Source organism: Oncorhynchus keta, chromosome 27, assembly GCF_023373465.1.
Source record: "Oncorhynchus keta strain PuntledgeMale-10-30-2019 chromosome 27, Oket_V2, whole genome shotgun sequence".
NCBI lineage: Eukaryota > Metazoa > Chordata > Actinopteri > Salmoniformes > Salmonidae > Oncorhynchus > Oncorhynchus keta.
In genome coordinates this window covers 47,815,542-47,834,241 of record NC_068447.1, presented here as the reverse complement: position 1 = coordinate 47,834,241, position 18,700 = coordinate 47,815,542, and the positions used below count along the sequence as shown (strand labels likewise).

General features: G+C 43.0%; 1 pseudogene; it reads right to left on the bottom strand.

Moving 5' to 3' along the window:
* Positions 1-8,994: 8,994 nt before the first annotated feature.
* Positions 8,995-18,700, bottom strand: part of LOC118360223 (DENN domain-containing protein 2D-like) — a 46,424-nt pseudogene continuing 36,718 nt past the window's right edge.

Genomic DNA, 18,700 nt, shown 5'->3' with positions numbered 1-18,700 from the left:
ATGTCCAATCAATTGATTGGAGTCCTCCTGTGGTAAATTCAAGTTGTAGAAACATCTAAAGGATGATCAATGGAAACGGGATATACCGGAGCTCAATTTCAAGTCTCATGGCAAAGGGTCTGAATACTTACGTAAATAAGGTACTTTTGTTTTAATTTTTAATAAATTTGATGAAAACCTGTTTTCACTTCATCATTATGGGGTATTGACGCAGAGTGCCTGGTTACAGCCCTTAGCCGTGGTATATTGGCCATATACCACAAACCCCCGCAGTGCCTTATTGCTATTATAAACTGGTTGACAATGTAATTAGAGCACTTAAATGTTTTGTCATACCCGTGGTATATGGTCTGATATACCATCGCTGTCAGCCAATCAGCATTCAGGGCTCAAACCACCCTGATTGGTTAACGTTACCACCGGCTAAATCTATGACGTTAAAATGCCTATTTACTGCACAATCCACTGTCTTATCAGCCCAGGCAGAGAAGTTATGAACTTGATCTCCACTATAAAAAGCATCTAGACATTATCTTACATTTCTTTTAAACTAACATTTAGTTTTCAACAGCGGAGATTTGTATAAACCTTACTGTCTGTCTCTCTGACATTTGCAACAATATTCAAATTTGATCTCCAGCTGTCACATGGTGATGAACGTGTCGGGGTCGGGAGGCAGGACGAGACAGCCAGGCAGGCAGTGTTTGTCAGCCAGTTGAAATAATGAATCAGCTGGCATCATTTTTATGGATATATACAAAGAAATGTTGATTGAAAAAAGGTCAAATGAAATGAATTGCAGCAAGTTGGCAGTCTTTCCAGCTTCAGTTTGAAGTGATTGTGTTAGCTGTGTTGTTGGCTAGCTCCCCTGAACAAGAGTGTCCTAACGAGGCAGCACATTTTCTATGCCAGGGGAAATCATGTCTCATTCGCTCAATGTTATGGATGTGTCCAAATAAATGTCACTAGAAAACAGCTTAAACAAATGCAGCTACTTTTGTTATTCTGTCTGCACTGTTTGACGTGACTAAGTTAGCTGTAGTTGGCTAGCTAGCAACAAGGGATAAGAACGTTGCCAGCCAGTATGACAATGGAAAATTTAGAACGACTGGGTCGCGTCCATAGAAACAGAACAAAAAGATTGAACGGCTGGGTCACGTCTCTGGCAACCGAACCAATAGAACGAACGACCACCTGGCTTGGGTAGCAATCCTAGATTTGTTTCGGGACTGTATCTTGTGGAAGGATGAAATAGTATATACATATTTATCAAAATAATTTTTTTTATGAAAATATGTCACTCATTATTCAAATATGTTATATTGGATATATTGGCATGGTTTGGCAGCCTGAGACGAAGTCTTGGTGTTCCGGTACGGCTTACCGTGCGGTAGCAGAGAGAACAGTCTATGACTTGGGTGACTGGAGTCTTTGACAATTTTTGGGGACTTCCTCTAACACCACCTAGTATAAAAGGTCCTAGATGTCATGATGTCAGGAAGCTTGGCCCAGTGATGTACTAGGCCGTACCTACTACTCTCTGTCGCGCCTTACGGTCAGATGCCGAGAAGTTGCCATACCAGGCATTGATACAACCAGTCAGGATGCTCTCGATGGTGCAGTTGTAGAACCTTTTGAGGCTCTCGGGACCCATGCAAAATCTTTTCAGTCTTGTGCCCACTTCACTTCAGTCCCGACGATGTTAATGGGTGCCTGGTCGGCCTTTTTCCTATAGTCCACGATCAGTTCCTTTGTCTTGCTCACATTGAGAGAGACGTTGTTGTCCTGGAACCACACTGCCAGGTCTCTGACCTCTTCCCTATAGGCTGTCTCATCGTTGTCGGTGATCAGGCCTACCACGGTTGTGTCAACAGCAAACTTAATGATGGTGTTGGAGTCATGCTTGGCCACACAGTCGTGGGTGAACATGGAGTACAGGAGGGGACTCAGCACGCACCCCTGAGCGGCCCCAATGTTGAGGATCAGCATGGCAGATGTTTTGTTGCCTACCCTTACCACCTGTGGGCGGCCCATCTGGCAGTTCAGGATCCAGGTGCAGAGGGAGGTGTTTAGTCCCAGGGTCCTTAGCTTCGTGATGATTTTTGTGGGCACTATGGTGTTGAACGCTGAGCTGTAGTCAATGAAAACACATTCTCTTTCCAAACCACTCAACTTTGTGTTATGTTTATGTCCAATGGCCGATGAGCACTGATACGTTTTATCTATAATAGCTTTCGAGCTAAGATTTTGAAAGTATGATGTTGACATGATCAGTCCAAAGCTAAGGTAGATATTTACATTTACATTTAAGTCATTTAGCAGACGCTCTTATCCAGAGCGACTTACAAATTGGTGCATGATTTGAAGTTATTTTATCTGTGGCCAATGACATTGAGCCTTCTTATATGGTTACTTCTAATGTAAATCTATGGCAGCACCCAAGGCATTTGAACTTTCTAGCTCTCCCTGTAGATTTTGCGGTGACTGGTGTCCCCATGAGTGACAGAACACTGAGCCAATCACAGCACAACTAGAAAACATTACCAACCCCTAAACTCTGTATATTCCGCTGGCTGCCCCACAACCACAGAAAGCACGAGAGCTGCTTTACTCGAGAAAGCAAAAAGAGACCGTTTGTATGTGGCTTTATTAACTCATGAACTGATTTTTTTTGTTTGCAAACTTATATGTGACACGTATTAATGCCAAAATAATATGTAAAACAGGCTACAACAACAAATGTTTATATATATTTACAATCGGCTCATTCATCCCCCTCCTCTCCCCTGTAACTATTACCCAGGTCGTTGCTGCAAATGATAACATGTTCTCAGTCAACTTACCTGGTAAAATAAAAGGATAAATAAAATAAATAAAAATATAAATACACTGCTCAAAAAAAATAAAGGGAACACTAAAATAACACATCCTAGATCTGAATGAATGAAATATTCTTATTAAATACAAAAATGATCAATGGAAATCAAAATGTATCAACCCATGGAAGTCTGGATTTGGAGTCACACTCAAAATTAAAGTGGAAAACCACACTACAGGCTGATCCAACTTCGACGTAATGTCCTTAAAACAAGTCAAAATGAGGCTCAGTTGTGTGTGTGTGGCCTCCACGTGCCTGTATGACCCACCCTACAATGCCTGGGCATGCTCCTGATGAGTTGGCGGATGGTCTCCTGAGGGATCTCCTCCCAGACCTGGACAAAAGCTTCCGCCAACTCCTGGACTCCTGGACAGTCTGTGGACGGAGCGAGACATGATGTCCCAGATGTGCTCAATTGGATTCAGGTCTGGGGAACGGGCGGGCCAGTCCATAGCATCAATGCCTTCCTCTTGCAGGAACTGATGAAACACTCCAGCCACATGAGGTCTAGCATTGTCTTGCATTAGGAGGAACCTAGGTCCAACCACACCAGCATATGGTCTCACAAGGGGTCTGAGGATCTCATCTCGGTACAAAATGGCAGTCAGGCTACCTCTGGCGAGCACATGGAGGGCTGTGCGGCCCCCCAAAGAAATGCCACCCCACACTATGACTGACCCACCACCAAACCGGTCATGCTGGAGGATGTTGCAGGCAGCAGAACATTCTCCACAGCGTCTCCAGACTCTATCACGTGTGCTCAGTGTGAACCTGCTGGCACAGGGCGCCAGTGGCGAATTTGCCAATCTTGGTGTTCTCTGGCAAATGCTAAACGTCCTGCATGGTGTTGGGCTGTAAGCACAACCTCCACCTGTGGACGTCGGACCCTCATACCACCCTCATGGAGTCTGTTTCTGACCATTTGAGCAGACACATGCACATTTGTGGCCTGCTGGAGGTCATTTTGCAGGGCTCTGGCAGTGCTCCTCCTGCTCCTCCTTGCACAAAGTCGGAGGTAGCGGTCCTGCTGCTGGGTTGTTGCCCTCCTACGGCCTCCTCCACGTCTCCTGATGTACTGGCCTGTCTCCTGGTAGCGCCTCCATGCTCTGGACACTACGCTGACAGACACAGCAAACCTTCTTGCCACAGCTCGCATTGATGTGCCATCCTGGATGAGCTGCAATACCTGAGCCACTTGTGTGGGTTGAAAGCACCGCCAGCATTCTAAAGCGACCAAAACATCAGCCAGGAAGCATAGGAACTGAGAAGTGGTCTGTGGTCACCACCTGCAGAACCACTCCTTTATTGGGGGTGTCTTGCTAATTGCCTATAATTTCCACCTGTTGTCCATTCCATTTGCACAACAGCATTTGAAATTTATTGTCAATCAGTGTTGCTTCCTAAGTGGACAGTTTGATTTCACAGAAGTGTGATTGACTTGGAGTTACATTGTGTTGTTTAAGTGTATTTCACTGTATCACTTTTCCAGTGGGTCAGAAGTTCACATACACTAAGTTGACTGTGCCTTTAAACAGCTCGGAAAATTCCAGAAAATTAAGTCATGGCTTTAGAAGCTTCTGATAGGCTAATTGACATAATTTGAGTCAATTGGAGGTGCACCTGTTGGATGTAATTCAAGGCCTACCTTCAAACTCAGTGCCTCTTTGCTTGACATCATGGGAAAATCCAAATAAATCAGCCAATACCTCAAAAAAAATTGTACATCTCCACAAGTCTGGTTCATCCTTGGGAGCAATTTCCAAATGCCTGAAAATACCACGTTCATCTGTACAAACAATAGTACGCAAGTATAAACACAATGGGACCACGGAGCCAGCATACCGCTCAGTAAGGAAACGCCTTCTGTCTCCTAGAGATGAACGTACTTTGGTGTGAAAAGTGAAAATCAATCCCAGAACAACAGCAAAGGACCTTGTGAAGATGCTGGAGGATACAGGTACAAAAGTATCTATATCCACAGTAAAACGAGTCCTATATCGACATAACCTGCAAGGCCACTCAGCAAGGAAGAAGCCACTGCTCCATAACTGCCACAAAAAAAGCCAGACCACGGTCTGCAACTGCACATGGGAACAAAGATCGTACTTTTTGGAGAAATGTCCTCTGGTCTGATGAAACAAAAATATAACGGTTTGGCCATAATGACCATTGTTTTGTTTGGAGGAAAAAGGGGGAGGCTTGCAAGCCCGAAGAACACCATCCCAACCGTGAAGCACGGGGGTGGCAGCATCATGTTGTGGGGGTGCTTTGCTGCAGGAGGAACTGGTGCACTTCACAAAATAGATGGCATCATGAGGTAGGAAAATTAGGTGGATATATTGAAGCAACATCTTAAGACATCTGTCAGGAAGTTAAAGCTTTGTTGCAAATGGGTCTTTCAAATGGACAATGACCCCAAGCATACTTCCAAAGTTGTGGAAAAATGGCTTAAGGACAACAAAGTCAAGGTATTGGAGTGGCCATCACAAAGGAGGAATGGGCCAAAATTCACCCAACTTATTGTGGGAAGCTTGTGGAAGGCTACGTGAAAAGTTTGACCCAAGTTAAACAATTAATGGCAATGCTACCAAATACTAATTGAGTGTATGTAAACTCCTTACCCACTGGGAATGTGATTAAAGAAATAAAAGCTGAAATAAATCACTCTACTATTATGATATTTCACATTCTTAAAATAAAGTGGTGATCCTAACTGACCTAAGACAGGGAATTTTGACTAGGATTAAATGTCAGGAATTGTGAAAAACTGAGTTTAAATGTCGTTGGCTGACACGGAACCCAAACAGTCTGCGCGCGCCATCGTGCATAAATATATTTCGTCCCCCTACACCAAACGCGATCACGACACACAGGTTAAAATATCAATACAAACTCTGAACCAATTACATTAATTTGGGGACAGCATTAAATATTAAGGCAATATAGCTAGTTAGCTTGCACTTGCTCGCTAATTTGTTCTATTTAGCTAGCTTGCTGTTGCTAGCTAATTTGTCCTGGGATATAAACAGAGTTATTTTACCGGAAATGCACAAGGACTTCTACTCCGACAATTAATCCACACATGAAACGGTCAACCGAATCGTTTCTAGTCATCTTTCCTCCTCCCAGGCCTTTCAATCTTTGAACTTATATGATGATTGGCATCTAAACTTTCATAGTATTACCACGATGACCGGCAAAACATTTAGTCTTTCCCACTTGGGTATAATGAGGAGATGGGAGAGGCAGGACTTGCAGCGCGGTCTGCGTCAGAAATAGGAATGACTTCTATTTAGCCCGTGGCAACGCAGATGCTCGTTGGCGCGCACGAGCAGTGTGGGTCCAATAATTGAATAACATGGATATTAACATTTATTTTTGCGAGCGGTGGTCAGCCTGTAAGGTGTATGTAAACTTCCGACTTGAACTGTATATTTATTTTTTAGCTAAACAAGTGGGGCTCAAAACGCCATTGGTGCGCATATGAAGTGGCTATGTTGAGCGAAAAAGTTAGCATTTGAAACGAGTCCTATATGCTATTTTCTTTTGTTATTTGCCAACTTTAGTTGTGAATGATACAAACCGTAGAATATGCCTCAGAAATCAAAAGACTTATGGGCTGCATGATGCAACTATAAGCTATTAATGATTTGAGAAAGTTGCAAAGTAAGCTTGTGCTCCGTTTTCTCCAGCTCCAGTTGTTTTCTCCAGCGATCATTATTTCACACATCAGAATATTCTCAATTTAATCTCGTCTTTACTATTATGTACATTTTGTTTAGATTTAGAATGGCCCATCATGGGTAGGAACAGGGGCAAGAGACATGTCATCCATAGGCCCTCTATAGGAATGGAGGCCACTTTCCCACCGGTATATCCCATGTGGGGTAGGCTACTCAGGTTATTTCACCATGCACAAGTGACATTCCCCCCCAAACGATGTATGCCATGGGCTCTCCAGCCCTGTTCCTGCAGTTACCCAGTGCTTCATTTGGGAAACAAAGTGAAATCTGTTCAGGAACATCAACGAAACAACTTTCATTAAACTGTTGACAGCCCCTCTCGACACGCTGTAGAAAGCAATGAAGGCAAGAGGGGAGGAGATAGATACATGGGTGAGATATTCTGTAGCTAAAGTTAATGTGTCAGTCTATTAATTATGAAAATATAAAGAATGTCCTATTACTAGGCTTTTCAAAATACAAATTCACTATAATGTTCTGTAGGCTAACTCAATTAAACTTTTCTGCCTTCTGTAATATGCCGGTAGGCTATGTATTGTATAAAAGCACGGTCATTATTTTAATTCTGTTTTTTTTTGGGGGGGGGGGGCATTGTCGGAACTAGAAGCACAAGCATTTCGCTACACTCGCATTTAACATCTGCTAACCATGTGTATGTGACAAATAAAATTTGATTTGATTTGATTTGATTTGATTTATATAGGCCTTTGTGTATCCACAAGCTCTAATATGCATATGGGTGTTTTGAATTAATCATCACTTTAGAAGGCTGTCTATTTCTGTCTATTTCTTTGTGTTAAGCTTTGAAACAACGTCCAATGTTAACCACTCAGTTTCAACCTGTTATTGAACTTTTTCAAATTGATCAATCCGGTGAGGAGTTTTAAAAGCACAATGTTTTGATGACACGTTTTTGATGTGATTTTCAATTGCATTTACATTTATGTCAGAGTGGTTAGAGGGACAATAGAGCCCCGAGTAATAGGCCATTAGCGACCTGATGATCATTAGTGAGTTGGGTACTACTAACATGTCCAGCGTGCATAAAAGGAGATTACCGTGGCTCATGACTGCCGGTGTGGCGGTAATGCAGTCACTGCAATAGCCCTAGTTAGGGCCGTGTGAATAGCGATGGAAATGGCATCTTCCATGGAACTTTTGGAGTGGTAGGCAAATTCGAGTGGTTCCAGCGTGCCTGGCATGCTGGCCTTGTGGGCCATGACCAGTCTCTCAAAGCACTTCATGATGACCGGGGTGAGTGCGACGACAGGATAGTCATTTGGGCATCTCACCGTGGTTTTCTTGGGCACTGGGATGACGGTGGTCTCCTTGAAGCAAGTGGGGACGACAGCCTGGGACATCCTCCAGCTGGTCGGCACACACTCAGAGGACATGGCCAGGGGTGCCATCTGGGCCGGAGAGTTTTCCTCACATCAGCGTCGGATAGCGAAAGCACTGGTCGTCCGTAGCAGCGAGAGCCATCCTGAATGGCTTGGCATTTTTCTGCCTCGAAGCAAGCATAGAATGTGTTAAGCTCATCTGAGAGGGAGACATTTTAGCATCAGAAACTCCAGGTCATGTGAACAGGAGCTAGAGATGTTTTCAACTTCGGTACACCAGGAAATGTTGATCTGGAAGCATACACTTCTAGCTTGCTCTCACCATAAGCCGCCGTTCGATTCATAATGGAAAATGGATCGAATGGTTGATATGCACAGTTGAGTGTATTGTCCTTCAGCCACGTTTCTGTAAACATAAAAACAGCATTCCCAGATGTCCCTCTGCAATGGAACATTTGTTTTTCCTTATTGGACCGGTCCAGGTAGTCTGTTCCTGCTTCACTCAGTATTCTTCCATTTGGTGGTAAAAACATTTTTTTAAATTAAAGTCCAGTTTGCCTTCTTTATATCTGTAAATGTAGTTTTGATGCTACCAAATTTCTGCTATTGTACTTTTCCACAAATAAATCATAGGGATTTTGTTGTACACACACACACACACACACACACACACACACACACACACACACACACACACAGTGTTAACCTGGTGATATTTTACTTGGCAACATATTTCTTGAACAGAACTGAAAAACTGGAAAGCAGTAGTAAAGGGTCATAAAAAAACTAGATTTTTTTTGCTTCATCTAATTGATCGTAGCAGGTTCAGATGGTAACAGACTGAAGCCAACACTAATTCTGAATCTAGTCTTGTCAACCATCTATATTGAACAAAAATATAAAACAATTTAAGATTTTACTGAGTTATTTAAATGCCACACCTGTCAGGTGGATGGATTATCTTGGCAAAGGAGAAATGCTCACTAACAGGGATGTAAAACATATTTGTGCACAAAACTTGACAAAAATACGCTTTGTGTGTATGGAACATTCCTAGGGTTTATTTATTTCAGCTCATGAAACATGGGACCAACACTTTACATGTTACGTTTATATTTTTGTTTAGTGTATCATTTTATACAGTAGCAGCACATTAAAAATACCCACTGTTACCCCAACCCCTCTCCCACATACTCTTGCTCACATACAGATAAATAAATCAAACTGGGCCTCCCGGGGGGCTGTGCCACAACCGGCCGTGGCTGGGAGTCCCATAGGACGGCTCACAATTGGCCCAGCGTCGTCAGGTTTAGGGGAGGGTTTGGCAGGGGGGGGCTTTACTTGGATCATCGCGCTCTAGTGACTTCTTGTGGTGGGCCGGGTGCCAGCAGACTGATCCCGGTCGCCAGATGGGCGGTGTTTCCTCCTGTTGCGGCTGGCTTTCGAGTTAAGCTGGCGGGTGTTAAGGAGCGCGGTTAGGCAGGTCATGTTTCAGAAGACGCATGACTCCACCTTTGCCTCTCTCAAGCCAGTTGGAGTTTCATCGATGAGAGAAGATTGAAATTTGTGAGAAAAATAGGAAAAACAAAATACAATAGTAAAACATGTATTGTTTATATACAATAACCTACACTATTCACTTGCAATATTTACATCTACATCTAAAAATCTAGATATTATCACACATCTACAGTAAATGCCTTATATACACACACACAATCACCTCGAGCTCAACCTCGACAAGACGGAGCTGCTCTTCCTAACAGGGAAGGCCTTCCCGCTCCAAGACCTCTCCTTTCATGGTTGACAACTCCACGGTGTCCCCTGCCCGGAGTGCAAAGAATCTTGGCGTGACCCTGGACAACACCCTGTCATTCTCTGCAAACATCCAAGCAGTGTCTCGGTCGTACTCAACATCCGTAGAGTACGACCCTACCTCATGCAGGAAGGGGGGGGGGCAGATGCTAATCCAGGCACTTGTCATCTCCTGTCTGGACTACTGCAACGCACTGTGGGCTGTGTTCCCCGCATCAAACACCTGCAACCTGTCCCAAACGCTGCATGATGTACAACCTTCCCAAGTTCACCCATGTCACCCTGCACACGCCACCAATTGAAGTTTTCCTCTACAAGACCATGGTACTTGCCTATGGAGAAGCAAGAGGAACTGCCCCTCCCTACCACTAGGCTATGCTCTACCCTACACCCCAACCCGAGTACTCCTATCTACCACCTCCCTTTAAGCCCAGTCAAAGATCCCCCACCCCCATACTACCACTGACTTGGCTGATGGCTACTATAATGCACTTATTATGGCTAGGTGGGACAACCACATATATCTTAAGATGAATGTACAAACTAAGATGCTCTGGATAATAGCGTCTGCTAAATGACGAATGTAAATGTAATATCATGGCCTCGTTTACAGTGTATTCATACTTAGTGTCTCTTCTTTGCCTTCTCTTGTTTCTTCTGTTCCTGGTATTCAACAATCTTTTTGTGGAAAATTCCTGGGGAAAAAAAAAAAAAAGAGTAGATGATTAATTTACTCCTTTATGATAAGCAAACATATACCCCAGGAACAAGCTGGCTTCATTACCATGGTTAACAACTTCAGAAATGGTTTCTAACACATAAGTAGCATCTTTCAAATACTGTTCGGTTATGTATGTAAGTATGTATCATTTAAATAAACTCTCCCTCGCACAAGCACCTTGCTGGGGTCTCCCTGGCTGCTGCTCCACCTCCTGGATAAACAGGTCAAACATCTGGGTCTGGAGGAACTTCTTGACAAAGTGCCGCGTGGTCTTGGACTTGATGGTCTTGTAGAAGGCTCTGCTCTGGAACACCCCTGGCTGGCCCTTGCTGTTCCGCGTCACGTACAAATCAAAATGGCCAACAGTCTTCACGAAGAAGGGCAGGAAGGCTTCCGAGACCACGCTGTTCAGCTCCTCCACGGCTGAGGGGGAAATGGTACACACACGGTCCAGGTGGCTCCTCAGAGAGGTGTCATTTGAGAGTGCTCATAAGCCATAACACTCTGGCTCTCCAGTACCACAGTAAGGCATCACATTGACCTTCCACCAGTTTGTGTTACTATGATGACACATGCTAATTTTCCTTAACCTCTCATAACTTCGAAAAGATCAATGAAAGCATAAAGCAATCTACAGGCAACTGCCAAAATAAAGGATATACCAACGTAAAGACAAAGTGTTTCAATAGGGCGTTGGGGCACCACGAGCCACCAGAAAAGCGTCGATGCACCTTGGCATAGATTCTGCACACATGTCTGGAACTCCATTCGTCCATGAGAAATTCCAGAATTTAATGTTTTGTTGATGGTGGTGGAAAACGCCATCTCAAGCGCCACTCTAGAATCTCCCGTGAGTGTTCAATTGGGTTGAGATCTAGTGACTGAAACCAACTTTAAACCCCCTATGCTCCTTTGAAACCTCTCAAAAAGTCAAATCTCTTCTAGCCATGGTAGCCAAGATAATGGGCAACTGGACATTTTTATACATGACGCCTAAGCGTTGAATGTTTTAATTGCTTAAATAGCTCAGGAACCACACCTGTGTGGAAGCACCTACTTTGAATATACTTTGTATCCCTCATTTACTCAAGTTCTTCATTTATTTTGTCAGGAACCTGTATTTTCAGAGGTTACAGTTAATAAAAGGCATGTAATTCATATCACATTTGAATTGTGTCAACGTACGTCTATCTGAACACCTGATGTGGTACTGCAGGTGCAAAAGTGCGATAATCTCTGGACACTTCGTGAAAGAATACCCCATGCAACACATCATTTGCATTTTGGATAATCAGCTTTTTTATATATGAAAATACTCACTGGATGTTTCTTTCCTGTTTCTTAGTGCCTGCAGTATTTCATCTTGAAGCTTAGGGGGCAGAATAGACTTCTCATCCCCGATCTATGAAACAGAGGAACTGTATTCAATGGTATGTCAAAGCAAAAAAATGCATCCCCCGCATAGTTTTAAAGCTGCAGTATGTAACTTTTTGGGCGACCTGACCGAAGTCACATAGAAATGTGAGTTATAGATCTGTCGCTCATTGAAAGCAAGTCTAGGAAGCTGTAAATCGGTTCTGTGTGTGTTATTTCTATGCTTCCCGTTCTTAAGTTTTGTTTGTGTCTTTTACTTGTCGGTTTTGTACACCAGCTTCAAACAGCTGAATATACAATATTTTTGGTCATTGAAAATATATTCGAAAGCGGATAATTTTTTTTTATTTTTTAGAGTTAATATCATGCAATTCTACACATTTTGCCATGGGGCATAAAGAAAATTAGCTGTTTTACAGCCAATTTACTACCATTGAACACATTTTGCCAAGTGTAGAGAGAAATGTTTGCCGTTTTGAATATGAAATCTGAGTAAGACTGTCTAACAAAAACAAAATGGGGGCCTCCCGGCCGGTAATTCAACTACAATTACTGAGTTTAGATAATTGTAAAGTTAGTCTCGAGGCCAATTAAAACAATGTTAGCTGACATGGGCTTATTGAGTGACTTTCAGTGACTGACTGACAGACATAAGTGAAAAACTGCTGATGCACAACCAAGTTTCAAAATTGCACCCTGTGCATTCTATTCTAACTTGCAACAGTCAGTGAAGACCCCACCAAGTTAAAAAAATATATATATATATACAGTACCAGTAAAACATTGACTCAAACCCTTGACTGAGTAGGTTCTTCTTTCACTATTTCTACATTGTAAAATAATAGTGAAGACATCAAAACTATGTAATAACACATGGAATCATGTATTAACCAAAAATGTGTTATATAAAAATACATTTTCAATTTGAGATTCTTCAAAGTAGCAACCCTTTGCACACTCTTGGCATTCTCTTAACCAGCTTCACCTGGAATGATTTTTCAATAGTCTTGGAGTTCCCACATATGCTGAGCACTTGTAGGCTGCTTTTCCTTCTCTGAGGTCCAACTCATCCCAAACCATCTCATTTGGGTTGAAGTTGGGTGATTGTGGAGGCCAGGTCATCTGATGCAGCATTCCATCACTCTCCTACTTGGTCAAATAGCCCTTACACAGCCTGGAGGTGTGTTTTGTGTCATTGTCCTGTTGAAAATGAAAACCAGATGGGATGGTGTATCGCTGTAAAATGCTGTGGTAGCAATGCTGGTTAAGTGTGCCTTGAATTGTAAATAAATCACAGACAGTGTCACCATCAAAGCACCCCATCACACCTCCCCCTCCATGCTTTACGGTGGGAACCACACATGCAGAGATCCGCTTATCTACTCTACATCTCAAAAAGACACGGAGGTTGGAACCAAAAATCTCAAAATGAGACTCCGACCAAAGGACAGATTTCCACCGGTCTAAGGTCCATTGCTCGAGTTTCTTGGCCCAAGCAAATATCTTCTTCTTATTGGTGTCCTTTAGTGGTTTCTTTGCTGCCCTATAAGAAGAAATTACACAAATTCTAGGTGACTACCTCATGAATCTGGTTGAGAGAATGCCAAGAGTGTGCAAAGCTGTCATCAAGGCAAAGGGTGGCTACTTTGAAGAATCTCAAATATAAAATATATTTGGATTTGTTTAACACATTTTTGGTTACTACATGATTCCATTTGTTATTTCATAGTTTTGATGTCTTCATTATTATTCTACAATGTAGAAAAAAGTAAAAAATAAAGAAACTCTGGAATGAGTAGGTGTCAAACTTTTGACTGGTACTGTATATGAGGGCCTTCAAAAGAGGGGCCCCGCCAGTTGCGCATTCCTGCTCTACACTATACTTGCTTGTCTTGTCAAACTGAAATTAGGAAAAATATTAGAATTTTAGCAACCTGGAAATGGTGGAGTGATTTTTGCATAGTGCAAATATGTAAGTGCAAAACAGTGAAAAAAATAATTTCAATTCAAAAGCATGCGTTCAAGTAAATGTGATAATTAATTGTGTCTGTAAACGGAGGCCATTCGTTCCACTCTTCAGACAACACAGGACAGATATTTCAGACACTTACTTGAACTAGGAAAGTGTCCTTCCGATCCTCTGACAAGTCCACCACAAGGAGCTGTGTTAGTGAGAACAGAGCCTAGAATTACTATTTCAACACCAATCCATTACAACTAGACTCACAAACTTTCCATCCAGTCATTCAGGGGATCTCTCAAATCATCTATCCTTGATTCTTCAACTCATCAGAATGCATTGGAGAAGGTCTGAGGGGAGGGTACCTTTGACCTCTTCCAATATGTTGAGGTGGCAAGGAAAGATGAATTGAGATTGGCTCTGATCCAGGAACAACCCCTTATACCCTACCTCCTTGGAAGTTCCTGCGCTTTAACAGAGAGGCTAGCAGACTTTTTATCCCCTACCTCCTTGGAAGTTCCTGCGCTTTAACAGAGAGGCTAGCAGACTTTGCCATATTGCTTATACCTATCCAAGGGGTAATGGGTTGCTTCTGAAAGGCCCACATTAGCAGCTCTAATCCTTAACGTTTCTCTGGTGCTAACACTGCTGTAGCCTCAGGGGGCCATCCTTCTATTATTCAAAGTCTCTACCGTACTTTACCCCTGTTTAGAGTCTTCCTGCCGACCGGTTCCCATGGCTTTCGGAATGTACATGATCAGGGTGTCCAAGGCTAATGGGGAGGGAGGGGGGACTCACGTCGGTCTGGTCCGTGACCTGATCCATTAGCCGCTTCTGCACTCCCAGGAGGTAGGGGGTGGGGGCCATAACAACGTCGATGAGGATCTCAGGGACTATGGAGATGAAAGTGTGTTGCCAGGTGAATGGATAAAGGAGGGCGGCCACAGCGTGGATCACCTGGGACAGGGTGCTGTGGAGGGGGTCAGACTTATTCAGTGTGTGTGTGTGTGTGTGTGTGTCACTGTGTGAAGTAGTTAAGCTCTCAATGGATGAAGTTGACGCATGCGTGTCTGAGACGACTAGAATAATGGTGTGTGTGTGCGCAGTACCTGAGCTCCACGGCTATGAAGACAATGCGTCGCTCCATAACGGCGGCAGCGAACACCAGCACCACCTCCTCATTGGTCAAGCAACGGAAGAGCGTGCGGAAGTCCACGTGCTCCAGCCACGAGTCCAACGGACGCGTCAGACTGATGATCTGGAGGAGACAATCAATTCTTATTGTTATATACAGTAAATGTCCCCACCGTCACCGACATGTTACATACAGTAAGGTAATAAAGTTGATTTATTGTTTAATGGATTTTTTGTTTTGTTTTTTGTAATGCGAGCAAGCGGGGAACAACTTTACCTCAAGATAGTTCAGCCTGTTGATAAGCATGGCTTAACTCTTGGTATAATGGCAAAGATTTTGGAATGGCAGTCGATGGGGACAGGGTTTGAATCCTAGTCGGGGTAACCTCCTAATTAACTACAATAGTCCCATTGAAACAATGTCCCAGCCACAACTGCGGCACAGCTGATTTTTCTGAGGCATAGTTCAGCCTCAATTTTTCATGAGTGTACTTGCTGAAATATATAGCAGTTTACTAAAGTAATCACACCTAAATGTACAGACACAATACAGCAACAACTAGAGTGTGTGTGGGGGTTAATTGTGGAAAAAAGGACCTGAAAGATGGAATGTTGCAGGATGGGATTGGTGTTACTGGGATTTTAGCCCTGGGAGAACATTGAGTAAGAGGGCAGGTTCAGACACAGCACCACACACACACACACATATCAGTGCTGTGTGTGTGTGTAGACACACAGATGTTTTCTTTAACCAGTCGTATACACCACACTTTCCCCAATGGTGCCAGAGCAGTAACTTGGGGTTATCCAAAATTAATGCAAATGACTATACATACACACTGTGGAATGTGTGTACACAAATGTCCACTATTCTTGCAGACATTGACGTTCCTATTGTCACGTTGGCTGTGTGTGTCACCTCTGCCCTAGTGCATCTCTTTTCTTATCAGCATTATCCCAGTCTAAATGGATTTCCTTCTCTTTTCAGTCAATGCATCTCCACCTGCTGGCATGGTCTCCTTTTTCACTAGCTGTGTGTGTGTGTCCGTCCAACTGGCTTTGTGCATCTTGTCAGCGTTGTGTCTCCTAGATCTCTAGCTGTGTGCTTTATTTTGACTTCCTGTAGCTTGGAAGAAGAGTACCCCTCATCCAGAATCTCTTTTCTCCTGGCCTGGATGATCAGATTGGTGACGGGGCCGGAGTATGTTTCCACCATATTGCTCATCACCAATCGATGTGGACATTTCTCAACTTTTGGAACTGTGTATTCTGGTTTTCATTACAACCAATTATTCCCATCATCCTAATGTTTTGTTATGATGTGCCCTAATGAATACCACCCAAGTCTCAAGGAAGACCATGGAGTCGTTCCATGTCAGCAAGCCATAAATTGATTGCACCCAATTTGGCCCTTTTATAGGACTCTCACAATATTCAACAAATATAGTACCCAACATACAATTTGGCCCGAACATTATCCTACCATTGGGTAGACATGATGAATCCAATAAAATAGTCAGTCACACATGGACCTCCTAAACCCCACGCCAAACCCACCCCAACAACCAGTATCAGTTCTCTATATCTGAGAAGTAGTACGGAGCTGCGGCTTGGAGTTTTGCTTCCTCACCCATTCAATGTATTCCCTGTGATTCTGATGGTTTTTTTCCCCTTTTCAGAGAAATTAGCCATTGATGTCGTTTGCATTATTTATCATAAAATAGTGTGAAAGTACCAGGGGTGTATCCATTATGGACACGTTCACCGTTTAAGAACCAAATGGAAGTAAACAGAGCAAAACAAGAGTTTATATTGGACAGATTCAGGTAGGCCCCTCCCTGTTCAGCTTAAGAAACAGAATCGGCGTAATGAATACGCCCCCAGGTTTTGCCCACTAGATGCTGCTGTTCCTGCTCCTGCCACACCCTTTTATACATTCTCCTGAAAAGCAAGTCCTTCTCTTAGAAACGTAATGCTTCAACCCAACTCTACTTGAATTGTCCAACAAATGGCAGCTCTCTGAGGGCTATCCCTATGGTGCACTTCTCATATGAACACTTTTCCTACATGTCCAAAACTTTGATGGAGAAATGGGCTATGATTAAAATGTTGCGACAATAAAATACAATTCTAAACCATTGCGTGGCAGTCATATGTTTTTCAATACAATTACTAGAAAACATCTTTATATGTAGTATGATTAGTGATATTTACCATTAAACCCAACACCAGAAAGTGTGTTCAGGACGTTTACCATTGAAGCCATTAGAACTGCTGTGGCCTAATGGTTTGCTTTAAACCAGGAATGGTCTAACTAATCCAGACCTTTTTTGAAGAGAATAAACCACACAGAGTGTCCATTTCCTGGACACAGATTAAACCTAAGAGAAGGACAAACTGAATTGCTTTCATGGAGGACTGGCTTGAATTGTGATAATGACCACACAATTTATTTTCATAATCAGCAAAAAGCTATTGGTTTTCTACCCAAGGTTGCAAAGAAAATGTTGTGATTAAAATGAATAAAGAGACCAGAATAATTGATAAATGGCCTTGACAGTAGCAGGAAGAGCGACATGTAGCGGGTAAAATCTGGTACTTTCACACTAATTTATGGTAACTAATGAAAGCGACTTCAATCAGGTGAAAAGAAATCCTCACTTTCACAGGGAATAACATTAAATAGTATAAAGAAGCAATAGTTCAAGCCTCAGCTCCATGGTCAGACAGAGAAATGATACTGCATACTGGCTGGTTGGTTGTTGGGGTGGGATTGGCGTGTAGGTGCTCCGCTTTTGAGAATATCATTGATTCCTCATACTCATTGTTAGAAATAATTATGGTCCGAATTGAATGCTAGAGATCAAATGATATTTCAACAAAGTAATGTTTCAGGAATGCTAATCGTCGGTTTCTAACTAAAGAAATTCTTTCAACACAATCTGAGATGGTAGTTGTCGAAATCGTCTTGTGCTATACTAACTTAGTAATGTGGCTAAGTCAGGGTGCTAACCTCGGTGCCCTTGTCAGGAACGAAGCTCTTGATCTTGACAGTGTTGCCTGGGGCGGGGAACGCTGCTTCCCTAAGGCTCTGCATGAACGGGTAAATCATCGCCATGGAGATCTGGCGTCGCTTCTCCACCTCGTCAAAGATCTGCACCAGAAGACCGACAGGAATATTCCAACTCAGACATCGTCATTGTGCACCACTGGAATAATAACAAATTACCACACACACACACCCTCAGTGCACATTTCAGTGGGTGAACTTTCAAGCCCTTCACAAAACCAACAGAAACCACAATGAATGGTGCAGCAGAAATAAGTATACGAGAAAGTAAACGGTGGGGCTTAGTATTCCCACTAGCCTAAGTGATAGTGTAGTGGTGGTGTGTGTCAATATTCATGTCAAAGATTTGGGGCACCACTGAAAAAGAGTGAATTATGTGTATGTAAATTGATTGTATCAGTTCAAAAACACAAAAAAAGTGGCCTATATCCCTTTAATGGTGAAATCTGAGTAAGCATCGTTACACCCAGGGTTCTGCCCAGTTCAACTCATCCATGCTGCAGTCTCTGTGCAAAACACTGATTGTTGACAGCCGAAAGCCAATAACCTTCGAGCGTGTTACCTTGGAGAAGAGTCCGAAACAAGCTAGCCTGCTAATGATGCAGAAGGCCTCAGGGGGGTGCGCTCCGTTGCCGTGGGGCTAGGCGAGAACAATGGAGAAACAG